The sequence below is a fragment of the Thermobia domestica genome, chromosome 18, assembly GCF_964235325.1.
Source record: "Thermobia domestica chromosome 18, izTheDome1.hap1.1, whole genome shotgun sequence".
In the NCBI taxonomy this organism is placed as follows: domain Eukaryota; kingdom Metazoa; phylum Arthropoda; class Insecta; order Zygentoma; family Lepismatidae; genus Thermobia; species Thermobia domestica.
Window position 1 is genome coordinate 138,048,487 of NC_137471.1, and position 23,750 is coordinate 138,072,236.

General features: G+C 35.0%; 1 protein-coding gene and 1 long non-coding RNA gene across 3 annotated transcripts in view; one reads left to right on the forward strand and one right to left on the reverse strand.

Annotated features, from left to right (window-relative positions):
• Nucleotides 1–23,750, reverse strand: part of LOC145676012 (uncharacterized) — a 148,172-nt gene that overhangs the window by 93,552 nt on the left and 30,870 nt on the right. Inside the window, exon 1 of one of the 2 annotated variants that reach the window (XR_014129265.1) lies at nucleotides 15,522–15,590. The exons of the other annotated variant lie outside the window; for it this stretch is intronic. This is a non-coding gene — a long non-coding RNA (uncharacterized LOC145676012). Of the gene's footprint in view, nucleotides 1–15,521; nucleotides 15,591–23,750 lie in introns of those variants that run through there. 2 annotated transcript variants of the gene reach the window in all.
• Nucleotides 15,522–23,750, forward strand: part of LOC145676011 (uncharacterized) — a 124,073-nt gene continuing 115,844 nt past the window's right edge. Inside the window, exon 1 of the mRNA XM_081746850.1 lies at nucleotides 15,522–15,589. The gene's annotated coding sequence lies outside the window, so the exon portion shown is untranslated. The remainder of the gene's footprint in view (nucleotides 15,590–23,750) is intronic.

A 23,750-nucleotide genomic window follows, 5' to 3' on the forward strand; every position in this document is an offset into this window, starting at 1 on the left:
CTTAATAATCTGCTGTAATAGCCTAAAGGTGACCAAGAACCATCTGATTGCTGTTGCAGGAGGACCGCTCCAATTGATTTGGTGCAAGCATCTGTGCATAAGCGTAGAGGCTTTCCTGGAACATAGGGTGCTAACAGTGGTGCATCTAGAAGAACTTGTTTTAGTTTTTCAAATACTTTTTGCTTTTCTTCGTCCCGAATAAATTTAGTGTTCTTTCGTGTCATGCGCTGTAAAGGAGCTACTAATTCAGCGTAATCTTTACAAAATCGGCGCACGTAGTTCGTGAGTCCTAAGAAAGATCTTAATTCTTTTTGAGATTTGGGGGGGTTGAAAAGATTTTATCGCTTTGATAGTTTTTTCACTTATCTGGTATCCGCTGTTCGATACGATGTGTCCTAAAGCCAAAACTTTTTCTTGTATAAATTTACATTTTTCCACTGATAGTTTAAGTCCTGCGGTACGCAAACGAACAAAAATCGCCTTTAATATGTCTAGCATATGCTCTTGCGAATTGGACCAAAGGAGGACGTCATCCATGTAACAATTGACATTCTCTGGGTGAACGTTCGCTAAGGTCATTGCCATAATCCTAGAATATATGGCGCCTGCAGAAACAAAGCCTTGGGGAAGCCGCTGGAACTGAAAACTTCCCAAACCAGGAATGTTAAACGATGTATACGGTCTCGATTCTGGTGTAATTGGGATGGTGAAATAAGCAGATTTTATATCAAGGACTGAAAAATAATTATGTCCACTCATCTTTGTCAAAATTTGATGAATTGGAGGTAAAGAAATTGTGTGAAACTCTGCAAATTTGTTCAAAACCCTGGAATCCAAACAGCAACGTAATGAACCATCTGGTTTCTGAATAAATAACATTGGGTTATTGAAAGGACTTTCTGATCTTTCAATAATCTGTTGATCTAGTAAGATGTTGATTTGCTCTCGCACTAGAGGTCGCAGAGCGGCGGGAACTTGATATTGTGGGCGGTGAAACGGAACTTTTGTTTTCAGCTCGATGTGGTGTTCATAGTTCTTAACTTTCCCAATTGTATTTTTATTCCATGCGAAAACATCTGCAAATTCAAAACAAAGATCTTCTAATTGTTTCTTGATTGCGGGATCGGCCTTATCTCCAATTACCAAACGGGATTTATCGAATTCCTTTCTAGCGTTAATTATTTCGTCAATTTCTTCTTTTGTTAAACCCTGTTCTTGTAGATCTTTCTTTGAGATGCATGTTTCTGCTCTCCCTAGAACAGCACCTTGATTCAATACAACTTTCTCACAAGTGAAATTTGTCACTTGTATGACGTCATCCTTTTTTTCAAAAAGAACGCGAGGAAAAATAATTCCCTTTTTTGATTGAAGTTCTAAGTTGGGCTCTAACATCATTTCACTTCCGGACCAAGAATTTTTAAGTTTTACTGGGATGGTAACAGTTGACTTTGGCCAAATGAAACATTTTCGAGGTGTAATAAATACAGGAACTAAACATGCTTTTAAAATATGTGCCGTTTCATTTGAAACGTTCATGGGTTCGATGTTATTTTCAACCTGTGCCGAATTTTTGACTGATCCATTTGTTTTAGTTAAAGGTGGACGACCGAATCTTTGAATACTCATGAGTTTCCTCCCATAATCAATTTGAGCTCTTTGTATACTAAGAAAATCGTTTCCAATTAGTAATTTATTAGGAAACCCATTGATTATGCGAAACAAATGATGAAAATTCTTTCCAGCAATAGTGAATTTTATTATCGCGACTTTATCTATTGTGAGCATATTTTGTGTAATTCCTTTTATTTTCGTTTCTCTGTTAATTATTTTGGCTGTAGGTGGTACAAGATCGTTAGAAATTATTGATATTTGCGATCCAGAATCAATGATTGATTTTACAGATGTTCCGTGAATATTAACTGGTAATAATACCATATTATTTTCGCAACTAATAGAGGCTAAGAGTTCTCTACTTCTATTATTTTTGTTCCCAGTAAATGTGCCTCTGCCATTTACTGTAGATTTTAGTTTAAAAAATTGCAAGAACACTGATGTTGATGTTGGTTTGCATTATTTGGAACAAATGGTTGCGCGTTTGAATTTAATTGAGTGTTGGAATTTCCTTGACATGCGTTGTATTGATGATGATTACAACAAGGTGTTTGATTATTGTATGGCTGATATTGATAATTATTATATGTGGGTCTATTGCCTCTGAAATTTCTACCTTTTTGAAAATTTCTATTATTTCCTCTCTGTCTAGAATTTCTATTTCCAAAGTTATTTCCCGTGTTGTTATAATTTCTATGTCCTTGATTCTTAAAATTTCTACCTTTAAATTGTCTCCTATTATTGTTGTTGTTTCCTCTATTATTATATTGGTCTTGATTTCTCGGCTGATTATTCTTCTGGCTGTAATTACCATTATTCTTTGATTCAGCTAAGGCTACTTGTAATTCTTCTAATTTCTTTTCTAAACTAGCTAGCTGAGTTAAACTCGCGGGTTCTTGTTTAATCTGCTTTTCATCTTTTTTCTTTGAAATTTTCGCCACTAATTCTTCTAAATCTGAGTCATCGTTACTGTCTTGTTTTCTTAATTTATTTAATATTTCTCGAACAGTTTCTTTAGGTTCATTATTTGTACGATTTTTCCTCCTAACTATTTTCACCTTATTTTTCTCTAAGAGTTGTAAATCATTTAGAAATTCATCTAAACTAGCATAAGATTTCGTTCCTACCTTATCAATGTAATAAGGTAATAAACCTGATGCTATAAGACCTATTTTCTTTATATCAGACATTTTGTCATCTAGTCTTTCGGCTAGGGTTAGAATGTCATATGCAAAATTAATTACTGGTTCGTCTTGTCTTTGGAGTCTGTCTCTAATCCGATCTTCGATGTCTACATTAAATGATGAACCTGTGAATTCGTCTATAAGCTGTTTTCTAAGTGTCGCGTAGGGTGTGGTCTCAGTGTTCTTTCTTTTCAAAAATAATTTGACCCATTGACGGCCAATTCCTTTAAATACTGATGGTAATAACGCTTTTCTTTTATTATCGTCATAACCTGCTATGTCACAAGCATCATCAAATTCTTCAAGGAAAGACACTATGTCACTATCATTCGTGAGGTCAAATCTAGGTAATCTACCGTAATCTGAAAATACAGTGACAGCTATTTTCTGTTCTGGTGGTGTACTACCGCCTTGATTTGCCATATTTTCTACTTCAGATTCAATGCTAGGAAATTTCAAAACTCTAGTATTCTTATTTTCTTGTCGCCGTGGGGTTAATATTTTACTAATATTTTCTATACCAACATCAATGTCCTTGATAGCTTTCTTACTTCTAGTCAAAATAGCTTCCGTCATTACCAAACTAAAATTTTACACCATCATTATTCCAGATAATTAATACATAAAATTAAAATCAAAACACGGATCAAGATGTATATGTAGTTCGTGTATGTGTACAATGTAAAAATAAACAATAACCGCGGGTGGGTGGTTGGGTGGGTTAATTGATTCGAAAAAATGAAAAAGTAGACTTTAAAGTATATTCTACCATGGCTTAGTGAGTTAGAAATATGGTCATACTAATTATGTCTAGTTGGCTAATATACAAAATAATTAGGAATTTAGGATCATTTAGCATCTCCAACCATGTTAGCCTGGTCTACTCTTGTACGAAATGAATGTGGGGATAGTAGCAAGGATGAGAAGACCAAACTAAACTAAGAGAAATATTTGGAATTTCTCTCTCAACATGCCCCTAAAAGTTAGGCAAGTGTGTAACATGAGATTTAAGACTAATTTAGTTGTGAACAATGGAAGTGTTATTTAACTCAGAGAAAGACATATTGTTCGATTTGTAACAGTTTATTAGTCAATGAATTTAGTGTTCTGAGATTGACTTGATTTAAATATCTGAAAGGTCATGAGAAAAGAAATTAGGGAAATCTGGCCTTAAGAATATCATACCTGGGTGACTACTGGTCCTATGTTGTCAGGTAATCCCATCTGCAGTTCAGCTCCAAACTTTATAAATCGTCCATGGAAAAATGAGCTTATCACTCGATAGTGTACGCGAATAAAATTTATAAACGAGCTTTCCGAAACTTAGATTAAAGTAACTATCTCAGCTTGTCGCGAATAGATCTCTTAATAACTTCTCATTATCTGAGGTCTTATTAACTCGATTCTTGTTAACTGATTCTTATTCACTGCTTCTTATTAACTCCTTCCTTTTTACTCACTCTCTTTCCAAGGAAACGATTTTATATAATCAAGAAATGAGGTTGCAGACATTGAAGATATTCATGACAACAACAGGCTCCAGATATCACGTGGAATTCTTGAGAAACTCAATTGGGACAAGACATTCTGCTGACCAGAAATCTCTAGAATCCCCAGACACAATCTCTCGGATGATTTAAATTTTGTCAATCCAATAATTTTTAAAAACAAAAAGATACATAATTCTTACAATAACATAAACATTCTGTTCTCAATTTTGAAAATGAAAACGCTGATCCAATTGTAATTGTCTGACAAACGTAATAACTACGAGGTACATTGTATAAATTCTCTCGTTAACATAATGTAACTAGGTTGCTTTATTTGCTTTTTAGTAATGAAATAATAAAGCGTCAGCGAACTAAATGATTTTTCATGACATAATGTTATTCCTAATATTTGTGTGACATGATTTAATGAGTAAAATGATGATGTGAATAAACTTAAATCTAAATGACATAAAATATTGTAACTTTACTAAAATTGAAATCTAAAACCATAATATCTGATAATATTCCATAAATATCCTAAAGTATAATATGACATCTCCTTACATCCTATAACAATATATATGGTGTTTCAAAACAACATCGACAACGTTTGGGAGGTGATTCCTGACACCAAGATAAGACAAAAAGTATGGACCAACCTGGGTGTACAAATGCTTCTTTTCGGAGTTATAGGCTGCCGAAAACATGCAAAAATGATTTTTAAAAGCCCATAGCTCCAATACTATGGGACGTGCCCTAGTCGGATCAAGACTTCACGTAGGAACTGTTATGTACCCTTTCCAAATATCCATGTTTCAGAGTCCTGCGGTACTTCCGCAACAATTTTTATAGATGTAGTTGGTGAGTACTTCAGATTATATGCCCGTAGCCAAACTCCATCTATAAAAATTGTTGCGTGAGAACCTTAGGATTCTGATACATGGATTTTGTTTGTGGCAGTGATGTGGATGAGGGTACAAAGAAGAATTTTATAAAAAGCCTGTAAGAAAGAATAGGAGACCTAAACACAAATGAAAAACAGAGGAAAACAGATTTAAAGAAGTTCTGGACACAATTAAGGAGAAATAGATACAACGAAGAAGATAAGGCCACAAGAGACATAGCAAGAGAGAGAAAGAAAGAGGAAGAAGACAAGAGCAAAAAATGGTTTGGAATAGAAAGCCTAGCCAAAGAAACAGAGAAAATAAAGAGAATGCTTCGGAAAGCAGGAATTAGGACGTACAGGAAAGGAGGAAGCAGAATAATTGAACTAGTCAGAAGAACCAAGAAGAAAGCAATAGCAAACAAAGATCAAAGGTGAGTAATATATAGAGTAGGATGCGTGGAATGTAACAAAATTTACATAGGAGAAACAAAAAAGAAAATGCAAGAAAGGATTAAACAGCACCAGGATGATATAAGATTGAAAAGGGACAACAATGCGATATACAAGCATCAGAAAAAGACAAACTACAGGATAAGGTGGGAAGGAGCAGAGGTCATAGAAGTAGAGAACAGAACTTTGGTGAGAAAATGGAAGGAAGCCAGGGAGATTATGAAGGCAGGGGACAAGGTGATGAATTGGAATGCAGGATTCTCAAAAAATAAAGAGTGGGAGAAGATTCTGCTTAAAGAAGAAGAAATGAAAAGGAAGAAGAAAGAAAGAGGAAAAATTAATAAGGAAAATAAGGATAATTAGAGGACAGAATGTATCCAGCGAAAAAAGTAAACTTTTAATTGGACACGTGTGCAGCTAAAAAGTGAAAGTGAAAGCCACTCAAGTGTTACTTTTTGATGAAGGGGCGGAGCCTAATTAAAAGTTGATCTCCGGAGAGTATATAAGTGATGACCAACTCCCAAGCAGCCAGAAGGAGTGGAAGTCTGATGAAGACACAGTTATTGTGTTGAAACTGTTACATTATACTATTTTTTACATATTATCACATAGCCTTGCTAAGTATGTTATTGTGTATTAGTACAAAATAGAAACAAGGCCTGATAAAATAGTTATGAGAATAAATCTGGGCTTAATTGGCATCAGGAGAGTCACTATTCACCTTAACGACGCTGAAACCAATGTATTGGACATTAATATCTATCACCTTCGATTATTCCACTCTTACCTCATGACGATGGGCCCGAATTAGAACTTAGAAAGGTTGAGAGTATCCCTATTCGTCCGAACTGTCTTTAAACTTATGGATTGGATACTAGTATATATATTTTTGATATCCCTTCCGCGATGATTTAATTGGCATCGGGGCTTTTACAATTCATGTTAGTGACCCCAAAATGGATTGGACATTGATATCAATATCTTTCGATTATTTTTTTAATGTTAACACCTTCTCAATCCACCCCTCACCCCCATAATTGGAATAAAATGCCATTATTTATTCCACTGACTCCCAAAACTTGGGTCAGCACACTAATATCGGTTGGTTTCGGTTATTTTTACGTCATCCCTTTAGCCCTTGCCGAAAACCTACTAAGAACTTAAGTTAGTCCAGGGTTCACTTATGTACGGAAAATCATCAAAATCGACCCAGCGATCCTAAGAGTGAACAAAAATGGTAATATTCATTTGTGTTCATGTGTAGATGATGAGTTTAGAAATATACGACTGAAAAATTAATATCTGCTAAATACTTCTAAATACCTTTGTATAGAAATACCTTTGCTTAAGCAATTCAAATTTAATCTTTCGTTTGTTTGAGCTAGTTACCATGGTACTGAAATACTGAGCTAGTTAAAGAATGGACCTTCTTCGCTTTTTTCGTGGTTGGACAAACGAATAGGTCACACAAATTTATTCCTTCGTCCGTTTAAGTATTACAAAATGATATAAAATTTTGAGTCTGGTTAGTACAAAAAGGTATAGACATTCTGAGCTAGTTAAAATGTCATTTCTCGTTGGTGAAAAATTGAATTGGTCACCCAAATTTATCCCTTCGCTTCTTTAAATAGTACAACATGGTCAAGAAATTCTGAGCTAGTTAAAAAGGCATTGCTCGTTGGTGCAAAATTGAGTAGACCACTCAAATGTGTAGCTTCGTTTTGTTTGAGTAGCCCATGCTGAGCTAGTTACAATTGTCTTTCTTCGTTTTTTATTCCTTTATTTGTGTAGCACAAAAATTATTAGTTAGTTGAATGGTATTTCCTTGCTTTTTTGTTTGGTACAAATTTATCCCTTCGTTTGTTTAAATATTACAAAAAGGTATAAAATTCTAAGCCAGTTAAAAATGGTAATTCTTCGCTTTTTTATCGATGCTACAAAAGGAAATAGGACAACCCAATAAATTTATTATTTTTTTAAATGGCACAAAAAGTATAGAATGCTGAGCTTATTAAAATGATTCTTCTTCGCTTTTCTGGTCAGTACCTTTGTTTACTTGATTAGTTCTTTCCTCTTTCTGCTTGGTAAAAAACTAAATAATCCATCCAAATATATTTCTTCATTTATTTGAGTATTACAAATGATATAAAATTCTGAGGTAGTTAAAATGGTCCGTGTTCGCTTGCTCAAATTTATCCCTCTGTTTGTTTAAATAGTAAAACATGGCCTGGAAGTTCTGAGCTAGTTACAAATGAGATTTTCCCGTTGGTACAAAATTCACTAGGCCACTCAAATGTGTTTGAGTAGCTCAAATGGTATGTCAAGCTGAGCCAGTTAAAATGGTCTTTCTTCGCTTTTTGTGGTTATTACAAATTTATTCCTTTGTATAATTGTGTAGCTTTTTTCTGTTTGGTACAAATTTAACCCTTCGTTTGTTTAAATATTACAAAAAGGCATAAAAATCTAAGCCTGTTATAAATAGTTCTTCTTCGCTTTTTTCTCGTTGGTACAAAAGGAAATAGGACATCCATATTTAAATGGCAAAAAAGGTATAAAAAGCTGAGCTACTTAAAATGGTTCTACTTTGCTTTTCTTCGAATGAGTACAAAAACTTAGACTACTCATGTTATCCTCAGTTTTTTAATGGTACAAAAAAGTATAAAATGCTAATCTAGTTAAAATGGCCCTTCTGATTGGTACAAAAATAAAATAGACCACTGAAATTTGTTCCCTCTATTATTTGAATAGCACAAAAAGGTATAAAATGCTCAGCTAGTTAAAATGACCCTTCTTTGATTTTCTTCTGATTGGTCCAAAAATAAAATAGATTATCCAAATTTATTCTTTCGTTTATTTGGGTAGTACAAAATTGTACAAAAATATTGAACTAGTTAAAATGGACCTTCTTCACTTTTTCTGGTTCGTACAAAGCTAAATACTCCATCCAAATTTGAGTATTACAAAATGATATGAAATTCTGAGTTATGATCTTCTTCGCTTTGTTCTTTCTTGTTACAAAATTGAAAAGCTCACTCAAAAGTTATCCCTTCGTTTGTTTAAATAGTACAAAATGGTCTTTTTTTCGCTTTTTCTGGTTAGTTTTTAAATTCAGTTTTTTCGTTTATTTGAATAACCCAAAAAGGTTCAGAAATTCCGAGGTAGTTAAAATGGCGTTGTTTTAATTTTTCTCATTAATACAAAAGTTAATAAGGCACTAAAATTTATTACTTCTTCACTTTTTTCTGCTTGGTGCAAAATTTATCCGTTGCTTCGTTTACGAATTATTCGGGTTTAAATAGTTGACCTTTGACCTCGATGGTAAGTAGTTTTGGGACATGTAGTTGTTGGTGACCGATTACTAAATGTGCAACACCACCTCAATATTTGGTTTCATTTTCGAGTTATTAGGTTTTAAGTATTTTAACCTTTGACCTCGACGGTCAGTAGTTGATGACCAATTACTAAATGTGGAAACAGCACCTTAACATTTGGCCTAATTTTCGAGTGATTGGGTTTTAAGTATTTTGACCTTTGACCTCGATGGTCAACACTTTTGGGACATGTGGTAGTTCATGGTCGATTATAAATTTGGAAACAGCACCTCAATATGAGGCTCCGTTTTCGAGTTCTGATCTTTGACCTCGATGGTCGGTATTTTTGGGTCATGTGGTAGTTGATGACCAATTACTAAATGTGGAAACAGCACCTCAATATGTGCCTCCGTTTTCGAGTTTTTGACCTTTGTCCTCGATGGTCAGTATTTTTGGAACATGTAGTTGCTGGTGACCAATTACTAAATGTGGAAACACCACCTCAATATGTTGCTTCGTTTACGAGTGATTGGGTTTTAAGTGTCATACAAAGGGTGTATCCCACATAAACTATAAGACCCAGGTAGAAATAAATATGATATTCGTAATCAGCATCTCCGAAAGCCCCTATATACCGAGTTTCATCCAAATCGGTTAAAATTGTCATAGAAAGGGCGTATCCCACATAAACTATAAGAAAGCTCCTCCGTGGCTAAGCGGTTAGCGTACGCGCCTTTGGCGTGGGAGGCCCGGGTTCGATTCCCGGCGGGAGCTCATGTGGTTCGGATTCCACGTTAATCAGTAGGTCCACGTCTCATATAGCCTCGCTGCTGAACGGGACGTTAAACTCAAAATCAAATCAAATCAAAATAAACTATAAGACCCAGGTAAAAATAAATATGATATTCGTAATCAGTATGTCCGAAAAACCCCATATGCCGAGTTTCATCCAAATTGGTTAAAATTGTAATAGAAAGGGCGTATACCACATAAACTATAAGAACCAGGTAAAAATAGAAATGGTATTCGTGATCAGCATGTCCGAAAACTCCCATATACCAAGTTTTATCCAAATCGGTTCAAAGGTCGTATCGAATCGGTAATGTAAATGTTTCTGCACATGCGTGTTATTTCTACTAAATTGGATTTGGCATACGCAACCAAGTTTGTGTGTGTGTGTGTGTGTTTAGTCAGAACCGGAAGTGGGGGTAACAAGTGTGTATACTATGTTATTTAGGGAATGAAAAATAGGTCATAGTCTTTTACGACCTACTCGTTGCACGTAGTCTGCTCCGAGGGTGGAAACAGCACCTTAATACGTGGCTCCATTTTCGATTTTGACCTTTGACCTCAATGGTCATTATTTTTGGAACTTGTGCTCTTTGATGATCAATTACTAAATGTGGCTTCGTTTACGAGTTTGACCTTTGTTCACGATGGTCAGTAGTTTGGGGACATGCTTGTGTCATTTCTGCTATGTTAAATTAGGGGTTGGGAACGAAATCTGTGGTACGTTAAAATAGGGGTGGAGATTGTGTTCATAATGTTATGTAATTTCTATGTTAAAATAGGGGGTTGAACGAATACAACCCTGCTATGTTAAATAGTTGTGTGTTCGTAATCTTATGTACACCCACTTTGCTATGTTACATAGGTATTCATTGTCCGCTATGTTTATAGTTAAAATAGGGGTTGAAAAATGCTCATATAAGGGAATGAATACACCCCTGCTATGTGATCGTAGTCTTATGTAATTTCTGCTATGTTAAAATAGGGGTTGGAAAATAAGCCATACTCTTTTACTTGTTCTGCTATGTTTAAATAGGGGTGGAACGAATACAGCCCTAAAAGTGCTTATAAAAGGAAACGAATAAAGTATTCGTACTCTTCTTTCCCTGTAAAAAATGTGGTCGTAAAAGGCTACAAAAAGTTACTAGATCTGGTTACAAAAATTATCGGAAACCTGGTACAAAAAACACCCCCAAGTGTCCCCTCCCTACTGGTAATGGACGCTTGGACGCTATTAAAGGAAAAGCGCCGGGGAAAGTTGACATGAGGTGTCTTGTTCTTGCAGGACAATGCTCCCGTCCACAAGGCTGAGAGAACAAGAGATTTTCTGAGGGACCTCGGGTTTCAGTACATTGACCACCCACCTTACTCGCCAGATCTTGCCCCTTCTGATTATTATCTGTTTCCAAAACTCAAAACAGCACCGAAAGGACAGAAATTTCACAGTGATAAAGAGGTGATAACAGCTGCGGAACAGGTTTTTGCAGACCTTGAGAAATCTTTTTTTTTTTTTTTTTTTTTTTTTTGGAGGGGTTGGAGAAGTTGCAGCATCGAAGTGCCAAGTGTGTTGACCTTCGAGGGGACTATGTTGAATAGCCTCACACTTTAATGCCTGCACCTCAAGTCCTTCTGGGTCGGACCGAGAACTTATCAGCCTCGTACATTCAGGCTGTCATAAGGAGGTCAGACAAATGCCAAGAAGCAAGTGAAAATGTATATTTTTAAGTTTCCTTATTCAATTATTATTTTTTATTTTTTATTTATTTATTTTTTTCAAGTTTGAAATTCCTGCCGAACCGCGTATGCTGCTTCGCAGTGATACTTACGAGTAATTTTGGCAGTGATACTTTTCCATAGAAGTTCTTTAAGTTTTTAAATAGAGAAGAAACAAAAAAATTAAAAATCCTATAACTATCGCCATCAATTTTACGATTATCGGTCATCGATGATGGTGATGTGACCGGTGTCGCTAACCTTAACGGTTAAGTTGCTGTGTCTACCCACGTTTATCAGTGATAAAATAAATAAATATGCCGGCGGTTATTAATGCCGGCGGCAGTTATAAATATGTTATGCCCGGCGGTTCACAAAGCTTGGACGATCTTGACAAAAAAAAAAAAAGTATTGGTGTAGAGCTCAGTGTAGAGCGCTCATGCCTGATGCGCACATAGTTCGATCTCAGCTTGCCACAAGTAGGCTTTGTGGTTGACAAATACCGGTGTGATTCGGTTTTCTCGGAGTTCTCCCGTTTTCTCACACAATCTTCTTCATTATCATCATCACCGTATCCCTTAGTTTCGGAGCATAACCATGGGACGTTAAAATCGAACTATAATAATACACTTCTACATCGTAATTACTTATAATACATTTTATTTCTTTCTCGTATGTAAGTGTTTGGCGTAAACAATATTCATAACCCGGATGCTAAAGCAGTTACAATAGTTTTGTACACATTCAGATACATCTGTAGACAACAGTCTATAACAAGAGAAAAAGAAAACCCGTGCTTTAATCTTTGAACGTCTGGCTAAGCATTGACATTGGCGGAACGTGACTAGAACCATACTCAATTAGCTGACTACAATAAGACAGCGGAGATTAAACAGAATTCGAATGAATCAAGCGATATAAATTCGGAGGTGTTGCAGTCTCGAAATTGAAACTCCAGAAGCTATGAAATCACTCTTATAATATAATAAGTTACATAAAATGAAGCACTCAGAAGCAGAGATTATTTCATAAGATTTCCTGCCGGGGGAGAAAGACTTTCAATACACAGGTAGGCAGTGTTGTTATTCTATTTTTTTTAAAAAAAAACGGTTATATGTATGTAGACAAAGGCAAATTTATTACTGGATACCACAAGTGACAAGTACAGACCTACACAGCATCCTAATACAAGGTAGTGTGACGAAATTATACAGCACTGCAAATATATTGAAAACGAATTATCCAAGATAGATATTTGTCAAAAAGTATTAGAAAGATCTTAATCCAGCAATGGATCAATAATTATTCATAATGGTATGTAATGCATTTTAAACATAAATAACCCTGACCACTACTTTCATGTGATTCCAATTTTCATTCTTGATATCTGAGCATTTGAGATTAAGAAATAAACGCTTATACCTTGTTCTGAGACATCATATGTTTCAAACCTTGTAGTTGTAAGATTTTTAAAAACAAAGATAGTTAAAGTAAAATTTACTGTTCCCGGGTATGGTATATCTGGGTAAAATTTACTGTTATGCCTGGGTATAACAAACGGTTTTGCGAACTGGGAATATTTTAACAACCGGTTCTAGCGAACCGGTGCGAACCGCCTGAATACTACCACTGCAGGTAGGTGGTAAAATAGCTGCAAAAAATTATTAATCTACGTTAAGCATAATCGGAGATATGCCTCGGGGGAAATTTCGTACCTCGAGACGATAATCTCCCGAGCCCATCACCTGAAATTATCACTGTTCACAAGAATAGTAATATGGGTAAGCTGGAGTTATGAAAGGTTTCTTGAGTTTTAATAAACTTGACAAAGGAGGAAAACAAGAATTTTAGGAATGATCCAAAAAATGGATCAAAAAATCTTGGCCAATAATTAGATGTTGGATCAGGAGCCACAAAATTTTTGAACGGCCTCTAAATCGAGTTTCCGTATATTTTACGGAATAAGCACATCATACTGAGTTTAGTGCCAATTTTGGTTTGGTTAAACTATATGCAGTTCTCCAGATATAAGACGTACAAGAAAACGTTTGGTTGAATAAAGTATATTGGATTTTTTGATCAGGAGCCACAAAATTTTTGAATGAACCCTAAATCGAGATTCGTATTTTTTACGGAATAACCGCCACCATACTGAGTTAAGTGGTAGTTTTGGTGTGACTACAATGTATGTAGTTACTGAGATATGAGGCGTAGAAGAAAATTAGTAATTGAATGAAAAAAATCGGATATTTGGATCAGGGGCCATAAAAATTATGGATGGCACCTAAATCGAGTTTTAGTATTTTTTATGGAATAAGCGCATCATACTGAGTTAAGTGGTAGGTTTGGTTTGGCTGCACTATATGTAGCTCTCCAGATATAAGGCATTCAAGAACATGTTGCCAAATGTAATTGACCAATCATCATTATAAATGTTCTGCTATTATTGGCATTTCACTTAAACTTCCATGCACCACGGTCCTAAGGTGATCAATGATCTTTGCATTAACGTCGCAATTTTCTGTTTTAATAGTCTTTATGTTCCCTCCTTATTTTTCCTTCCACATCATCTTTAACATGTCAATAAGGATACAATTTCTTCAGCCAATGTTCCAACCAGTTTCTTTCCCTACATCTAAATGTGTTATTTTCTCGCCTTCTCTCCTGATATTTCTTCATTTTCTGTTCGACTCATCTTTTTAACTTCTTCTCCAGAGTTTCGTTGCGATTATGTGTATCCGTCTTCGGCGCGTGAGATTTGGATTTTGATTCCCGGTGGAAGCTCGTATGGTTGGGATCTCTGAGAACCATAACCTTGGTACTGAAATGGACGTTAAACTCTTGAAAAATACTACATTACTTTAATGTGATACTGAAAAAGAGATTACAAAATTAAGACATCATTTCAGTAGGAGGTAGAATGATGAAGTATATACGGTTTGCAGATGATATGGCGCTTGTGGCAGAATTTGAAGAGAAAATCAACAAGATGTTAGAAAACTTGAGAAAGAACTGTGAGGAATATGGGATGACATTAATGGTAGAAAGACAAAAGCCATTGTGATTGGAACGAAGCGGTCGGTGTCAAATTTAGAAATAAGAGGGGAGAAAATGGAACAGGTGACTATTTTTGAATACCTGGGTAGTATTATTAATAATGATATGAAGGGTGAACGTGGAATAAAGGCAAGGATAGGAATGGAGAAAGAAGTCTTTAGGAGAAAGAGAAGACTATTTCGAGGGATCTTGAATAAAGTATTTTGAAAAGAAGACTCATAAAATGCTTCGTATGGAGTATTGTACTGTATAGGTCAGAAACAAGAACATTACGCAAAAATGATGGGGAACGACCGGAAGCTTACAAAATGTTGGTGTGGAGAAGAATGGAGCAAATTAGCTGGGTCGAGCGGAAAACGAATGAGACTGTGTTACAAATGGTGGGGGAGAAAAGAACAATTTTAGATATTATTAAGAAGAGGAAAAGAAACTGGTTGGGATATTGGCTAAAAAGGAAGTGTATTATGAGGGACGTGCTAGAAGATATGGCGGCAGGAAAGAGAGGAAAAAGGCGAAGGAGACTACAATTAATGGAGATATCAAAATAAAAAAATCGTACATGAAGACGAAGAAGTTAGCGGAAGACCGTGGAGCATGGAAGCTTTTCAGTTGCAGCAAGTGACTGCAAATAATGACAGAATACCATGATGATAATAATGATGATGAATTTAATATGTGAGCTTACATATTTTACTTTCTAAGAATATTTTACAAGACTTTTTTTTAAATGATGTATCAAGTCCATCCTTGAGCTTAATTAGAGGTTAATCTTACTGTGAAGATGATGGTCTATGCTTTTTTATTACGGAAATGTATGAAATATAGGTCCCAACATTTGACTCTAACAAGAAAACTACGCTACCAAATACAAGCATTCTAAAGAGAATACTTCTCTAAATAAATCAACAGGATAAAAAAGGGCAAGTATTCAAGATTCTGAACTACTAATTACCACAAATTAACAACAAAGATGATAGTACAGGATAAGATTAGAAAAATTGCTTATACAATAGTGTGATTGAATACTTACATGAGCGTCGTTGCTGGGTCCTTCGGCCAGAGACCCACGGGCAAAATATTTGTAATATACTGCGTACACAGCGAACAAAACAAAATAATTAGATAAATTTGTAACATAAATTACTACCTTAATGTTACTTTTATTTATATTTACTTGTTACTAATGAATGTAATTATCATGGAAGTGGGTGCCCTCCCCGTCGGTCTCGTGACAAGCGCGTGCGATTTTCGTGTATGTGGTGCCAGATTGAAATTTTTGACCTTTGGAGCCTTTGAAATTTTAACTGTACTCGATATATATGAATCGCTTTAAAAAAACATGTAAAAAAACGATGTTTTGAGCCAAATGAGAAAAATTGTATTACACACTATAGTTTATCCAAAAACGTCTATTTATTTATAATGTATTTATAAGTAAACAACGGCTTGGCAGGTGCAGATATCTCACAAAATGTGTATCTACGCGTAGAAGACACAATAGTTTTGGTAACTTAACGTCTGACAAAACTTGATATGTGTCGTTTTACACAAAAAGGAAAGAAAAAATAAAGAAAGAAAAGGAAAGAATAGATTCATAATGGTTTGCGTCCATGTCCTCTTAACTAATACCTATAAAAAAGTAAAATTAGCAAAACATTAGAAACAACAAGTGTGAAGTGCCTTATGCTGAAGGCAGCTTCTTAGTGAAAAGGTGGTGGAGTGACGAGGGAATTATAAAATGAATTTAAATATAAATGAAAATACTAATTAATGCTCTTAAATTATGCAAATCCCTATTTGGAGTTTAAGTGATCTCCTGCTGGAGCCGCCACTACCACACTTATTACCTTATGAGCATGAGAAAACTAAGTAAAACAAAATAACATCTCAGGGTTTTATTAAATATCTCAGGGATTTTGTTACCACAGCTATGGTCTCTGCCGCTACTTGTAAAGGGTATGGTAATTCAATAAGGTTAATAAAAAGAAAAAAACAAAAATTCAAATGAACAGGTAGCAGCCTGTTTGTTTACCCTTCACACTCATAGCTGGGTAGTTTGGTTCTATGGGGCGAAACCTTCCTGGGCCCCATTCAGGAAGGTGGTCAGAAATACTGGAGTTAAAGGAGTTAATGTTTCCTTAACTCTCCATCCTGAAAAGAAAACATCAGAATCAGCAATTAGGGTACTCACCACACAGGAAAACAGAAACCCTCTCGCTACTGGTAGTTGATATGATTTATTTTCCAGACTGACTGGTAACTAAGGTTATGTCACAGGAACACACACTGACTGCATTTAATAACAAAACACTTTCTTACTGATATTTAGAACGATAATTACTTTCATTGGTGCACCACTAACACACTGAAATTGATATTATATATTGCACTTGATATTCACCACACGACTTTGATAAAATTTATATAGATTAAAACAATAGACACTGGAGATCTCACTGACCTCCACAAATTTACACAAATAAATCAAACAGAATATTTCTCCTCCTTGTAAAGAGTTTATAGTCTCTTACAATTCCTTAATGAGGTGAGGAGTAGAGGAAATTATTTTTAAAAAATAACAAATTCAAATCATATCAAAGTTTTGTCGCACAGTTCAATTTTCGGTGATGTGACGAATAAAAGTCCACTTCTTTGGGAGTCTCAGTTCACACTTGAAGGGACGTTGAAATGTTTATAGGAGGATAACACTCGCAGGATGCTAATAGTTCATGATGTTATCATGTTCATGAAAAACGAACAAGTTTCTGGTAGTTGTTGAAGTAAATCAGTGGGATGACGTCAAACTAGTCGAACCCTGCACTAACGTACTTAACAGCACAAAACAAACATGGTCTTGGTTGGTCTCCTTCGTAAAAGTTCAGGAGGGCCCTGTCATTTAACTGGGACAGGCCAATAGATCCTTGGTGAAACTGGTATGTAAACTACTAGATCACTTTACGTCGAGATTAAACTGTAGTGGCAAAGCACTATGTGAAAGTTAATTTAACCGTGTTACACTTCTGAGTCTAGTAAATACATGGCCATTATAGCCAAAGTTCTGGCTTACGATGAAAAATGACAATACACTGCCAAATAACGAAGTGTGAGAGAATTAGAATGCTTGTCGCACAGTTTCTTTTTCCACTTCTAAAATATCTCTCACATGTTAACTTGTGTGTATGAACAATCACTTGGTGAATATGACTTTTACACTCGATTCACGGTACATGTAATATCATATACAGGTATCAACAGAACTTCCTGGGAGCCGGACGTGCTACACCGTCCTGGGATCTAAAAGCAACTAAAACCACAATGTCACAATTTCCTTCCAAACTTCGGTCATTTCTTGGAAATCCAGCTACTCGCTCTTCCAAGAAACAGTAACAGGAAGTTTTGATAGCCGGAGGCTAAAACGTGGGTGGTCCGTCCAGCCAACAACGCTCAGGACAGCCAAACTGCACCGCACAGAACAAACCACATGTGACAGGTGCTGCCACCACTGCACCAAGCGGCAGTTTAAAAAGTTCCTGGCCAAAACAGTTGTCCATGACAGCAACTATGTAAACAACACTTCTTTCGTTCATAATAACTATATACAGAATAGAAACATGATTATACAAACATAACGATATAATAATATACACAGAACATAATTATACATAGATACACAGATGACACAAAGTATTTTCAGCGTAGGGAATCTTTTTTCCATGGCATCCCTATACGCTTCTGCTAATTCCGGCTGCCATCTTACCAAGAAAGAGAGAGAGGGAAACATCTGTTGTTATGAGCAAATTTTGAAAATGCACACAAGATCTAAATGTCTTGGACGTAGGGAAACACGATGACAAATCAAATCATGAATTTTAGCGGACTTTCCAAGATCTTGTGAGCGTAATACGATAGTATTAGTAAATTACACATGAAAATAATCAAAATAAAATACAAAATTTCAAACATGCAGTGCATTTTGCAGTGATCCGTCATTGCCTACACTACAACTAAAATTTTCTAAAATATAATTTCTCTTACTAAAATGTTAATTCTTCATTTTATTCAATTTATTCAATGTTTATGTTATTATTTCAATATTTTTTCATTATTTATTAAGATTTCATGAACTGCAAAAGCGAATGGCGCTATAGAAATAAATTGCGACATAAGAAGAAGAAGAAAAAATAATATAGAATCGAAAATAAAAATCATCTATATACTGAATTTAAAACAAGTCAACGTAGGAATTTAATCAAAACTTCTGAGGAATTTAGATTTATTTTGCCATTAAGACTATCTACGATTGTATATGTATATTCATAGGGCTAAAGATTAGACAGCTTTATAAAGTAAAATCGACTTCAAGGTATTGTAAATGCTACTCATTCTTCTTATTTATATATCTAGTGAGATGATAATAACAAAAATGATGTATCATTAAAGGAGTCACCGGTTCGGGGAGTGGAATCTTCATTTCTTTCCTTAATCTGCTATCCACTCATAAAATGACATAAATTATATATATATATATATATATATACTCATCTCGGTCAACATATCAGCTAAATTTACTGTGACTGAATACCTTGTTCAACTATAATAGTTACCTACATTTTGAAATTTTGTTTAGTATAGTCTGCTGTTAAACTGATGACACTGACAAAGATTGTGGCATACAAATTTAACTAATTTCAGTTGCTTAACTATGGTAATATGCACGTAAGAATTCAAGTCTAAATATGCATTATAGCGTTAACGATCGATATGGCTGCTTCTTATGCATGTTTCTGTTGATTTTTGCATTCTGTTTTTCAGTAGTCCCATTCTTACATCAGCGTATCATTGGAGTTAGCTGCGTTAACCTGTAATACAATATTAAGAAATTCGATTAATAGAAGGATACGGCGAGATATAAATAAATAAATAAATAAATAAATAAATAAAGGAATATATACATATATGTAATTAAGTACTGCGAAGATATATAAAATACAGTTGATAATAATAAATGATTTGTTAAAAGATGAATAATAGAATATTATATAAAGAAGGAAGGTATATAAATGGTAATTAAATAAATAATGCTTACATGTCGTGGTTAAACAGCTATACCGTACAGACGATGGGATAACTGAAAAGAAGATGAAATTATTAATAAATGTGGTTACGAATATATATGCAACAGGACGTATTATATATATTACTAATTGTACATAATTATACGAAGCATCCAGTAATATTCTAGGAAACATAGACCAAGCTATAAAAATGCTACTGCGTGCAATAAGCCCACAATCTGTCCTACTTAGCCATATTTATATATATATAAATTACTGTTGTCACTCACCTACTACTTACTACAATACTTACTTTATTGGACATGATATTAATCTTGTGTGTTTCATGTTTTATTATGTTCATGAATAATCGAAGGCAATATAAAATTACACAAAATTCAGTCATATTATTTTAATACTAATTGTATGTTTACTGTTTTACTTTTGAATTAATTAGCTAATAAATAACATATGATAAGTTTATCTGTATGAAGTAATCCAAATATGTTCACTGTCGGCATTTATCTTCGCGACCAAGTTCCTGGACAACATACTTTTAATTTTCCGTGGCGATCGCTGCGGTGGCGACTAAGAACACTGGGCCAAATTAGATTAGTTTCACCTTAAACCCACGCTATGGACAGGTGAACTGAAAGAAAATGAAACGTCAACGTTGCGCGCAAAATTTGAGGGTTTAGTACAATTTCGGAAAAAGTAGAAAAAGGTCCGTCGGCTGACGATAACCGTCACCGCTTGGATGATGCATCGAGCTCGAGAGGTGAGACATTCTTTTAAAAGGTGTGAAAAGCACACGTATAGAAATTGAAAAACTATCATTTTGATGCTAAAAATTTTATGACTTTTTACACAAAGCATAGAGTGCGTCGCTCAAGTAATTTCCACCTAGGGATTCTATACAGAGGAAGTTTCCAGCATACTTCCTATACCATTATTTCTGTCCTTCCATGTTTACCTAGACTTTTCTTCTCCCTCACAGTAACCAACCATTTCCAACAGACTTTCAGCTCAGAAAGCTGTCGCCAAGAAAAAAATCTCTGTTCTAGCTCTCTCTGCATCGTGAAGCTCAAGACTTCGTTATACGAAGTAACTAACTATAATATAATTCTTCTTATATTCTTATATGCCGAATATGTAAATCCAATGATGCATGTAGTTATATACATCCTACTTCCCGTTAATGAGATGCACGCGAATACCTAATGAGATTCATAAATCTATGAAAAATGTACATACATGAATATAAATAAATATCAAAAGAATATTAATACTACCGTATTGCGCTCTGTGTTTACCCAATAGTTATCATAAATTATTACATAATATGCAAATGAAAGCTATTTAAAAAGCAATTAATTTATTCACAAATTACCATTTTAATAAGGAAATGTGCACTCATCTGCATTTTGATATGCAGATGAAGCAGAGGGCACTCGGCTTCACACACAAGTCGGCTGAGGAACGTTCGATTAATCAGTCAAGTAGATTACCCTACAACACAAATGTCCCGGTTGCGGGGAATTAAATATATATATATATATATATATATATATATATATATATATATATATATATATATATATATATATAAGAACGCTAACCTCTGTTGAGACAGAGCCTGATTCAAATCTCGGCTACGCGAGTTAGTAATATACTATATCGTTTCCTTTGTTTTTTCTACGAACTTTCGAGTTTCCCCCTACATTCTTATTTCACCAATACAAGTGTTCCATAATACTTTGTGCCTAAGAAGATAAAGAGGATCCCAATTAATTTTCAATCAGAGATTTTAACTTTTTTTATCCAGTAGTAAAGTTACACAAAATAGAACCTAAAATTTAATGAAAGATCCGATCAGCATTTGCTACCAATAGAAATCTAACGTAATAGATAATGCGTCCGCGTCATGTCTATTAGGTAGTCCTTCTCGCTGGTATACTGACAAGAGCGAGCACCTATGGTGTATGGGGTTCTTTGTCAAAGTTGGGTGAGTTACTTGTAAAAATGTAACGCGTTACAAGTTACTTTACTTTCTCTTAAAATGTAACGCGTTAATAACGCGTTACTTTCCCCCAAAAAAGTAACTTACTTTACTTCGAAAGTAACGCGTTACTTTTAGGTCCGAAACTTTAAATATGAGAAAAAATATTACTTCAATTTTCCGTACTACTGTTACTCCCGCTACCATTATTATTATTATTATTATTATTATTATTATTATTATTATTATTATTATTATTATTATTATTATTATTATTATTATTGCATGTTCTGAATCGCTTTATGTAAATGCAAGGACAAATTTTTACTTGATGTATGAACATTTTCATATAGTGTAATATTGATAAGATGCCATACTGTGTTACTCGTAGAGATGGGCACGAGCGAGTTCGAGCGAGTTTTCTGTGAATCTCGATTCGACTAGAAACAGCCATCTTTGAGCTCGACCCGAGAACTCAGCTTGAAAAATTTCCTCCAACTAGACTCGAATTGGGGTCGAATTTCGAGTCGAGTTGAGCCAAATCTGGTGTGTAGTTTCGAGTACATTCTTCAAGTATATTAAATAGACAATATAATTATTATCAATGACACTACTACTACTACAACTTTTATTATTATTATTATTATTATTATTATTATTATTATTATTATTATTATTATTATTATTATTATTATTATTATTATTTATAACAACACTGTATGTAAACATGAAAGATAGACGGTTTGTATTTGAATACTATAAAACTAGTTGATTGTCAACCTCGGTAGTCGTAAAATCTAGGAGTCAAGGACATTGTTCACGAGCTTCTGAATTTGGGTTGAGAGTCTAGATTGAGTATTCGGGCTCGAGCCAAACACTGTTAAAAGTTATAGGGCACCGGCCAAATATCTTCAAAACTGCTCGGCCCGGGTTTAGAATTGTCAACGACTCGAGCAGCTCGGCTCACAGCTCAGTCACTATCGACCCGAACCGAGAAGTGAGCCGAGCCAACAGCTCACCCAGCCGACTCGGCTAGAGCCCTCTGCTCAGTTGAGCCGAATCGAGCAGAAAGCTCATCCCTACCAAGCCAGCTCGAGCCATCGTCTCAGTTGAGCCGAGCAGAGCTGAGCTTGTTATAAAAAAAATCTTGTGGTCTCGCTATCGAAACGAGACGAGATGCGAGCAGTGTCCCTTCTCGTGAGCAACACAAAGTATTCCATATTACTGCTTAGCTTACATTTCTCATGGCTTTCGCTTTCCAGTGTAACCAGGCCATGATTTCAAGACGAGTTAAAACGAACGAGCCATTTATCAAACTCGACTGGACTCGAAACTCGACTTGAATTCGAGTCGAGCCGAGTTATAGCTTGACTCGTGCCCATCCCTATACGTTACTAAAATAGTTGCTTATCATTATTCTGCTAAGCTAACTATATAATAATAACAATGTTGTTATGTAAAATTAAAAATACAGAATGTAGGAAAACATTACACTACAACTAATAAAATGAGAACACACGAACTGGGGGTGAATCAAAACTTGCCAGTAACTCTAAAAACGATACATGCTTTTTAAACCTAGTTTCAAACTCTATAATCAACGGGACTCTAGGATAAAGAAACTGATCTGAAAGAACTCCAATATTATTTACCATCAGTAAACTATTTTCTAGTAATAAAGTAGACCTGCTCATCAGAACACAGTTTATTCATATTAATCCCTTACCGTATATCGTTAATTATGGCATCCTAGTTGTTGATAAATATTTCCCGCCTGGGCACTTCAGACACTTTACTTTTAAATTCTGTCCACCATCATAATCAGCTCTTAAGAAAAAATATTATTTCAAATATTCGAACAGTAAAATATTTTCCTTTTCCATCTTTATAAAAACAACACCAATCAAAGTAAAATAGAGTACCGGTATCATTGCACTGCTAGTTCACTCACTGAAAGTATTGATTTGGAGTTGTCAAAATCTACGACAAAATCTTCCAGGTGCCTGCAATCAGTACGCGTGATTTACCGAAGGCTGTCCTCATCTCCCAAAAGCAGCAAGTGGCAATACGAACTTACCTGTTTCTCTGTGTGTCGGTAACTGTCGGTCACTGGCATATGTAGTTGATGCTTGAGTGTTTCATTCTGAAAAACTCACTTACAGGAAAGAAACATTTGTTTCCCCTCAAAAAAGAATACTCATTGTAG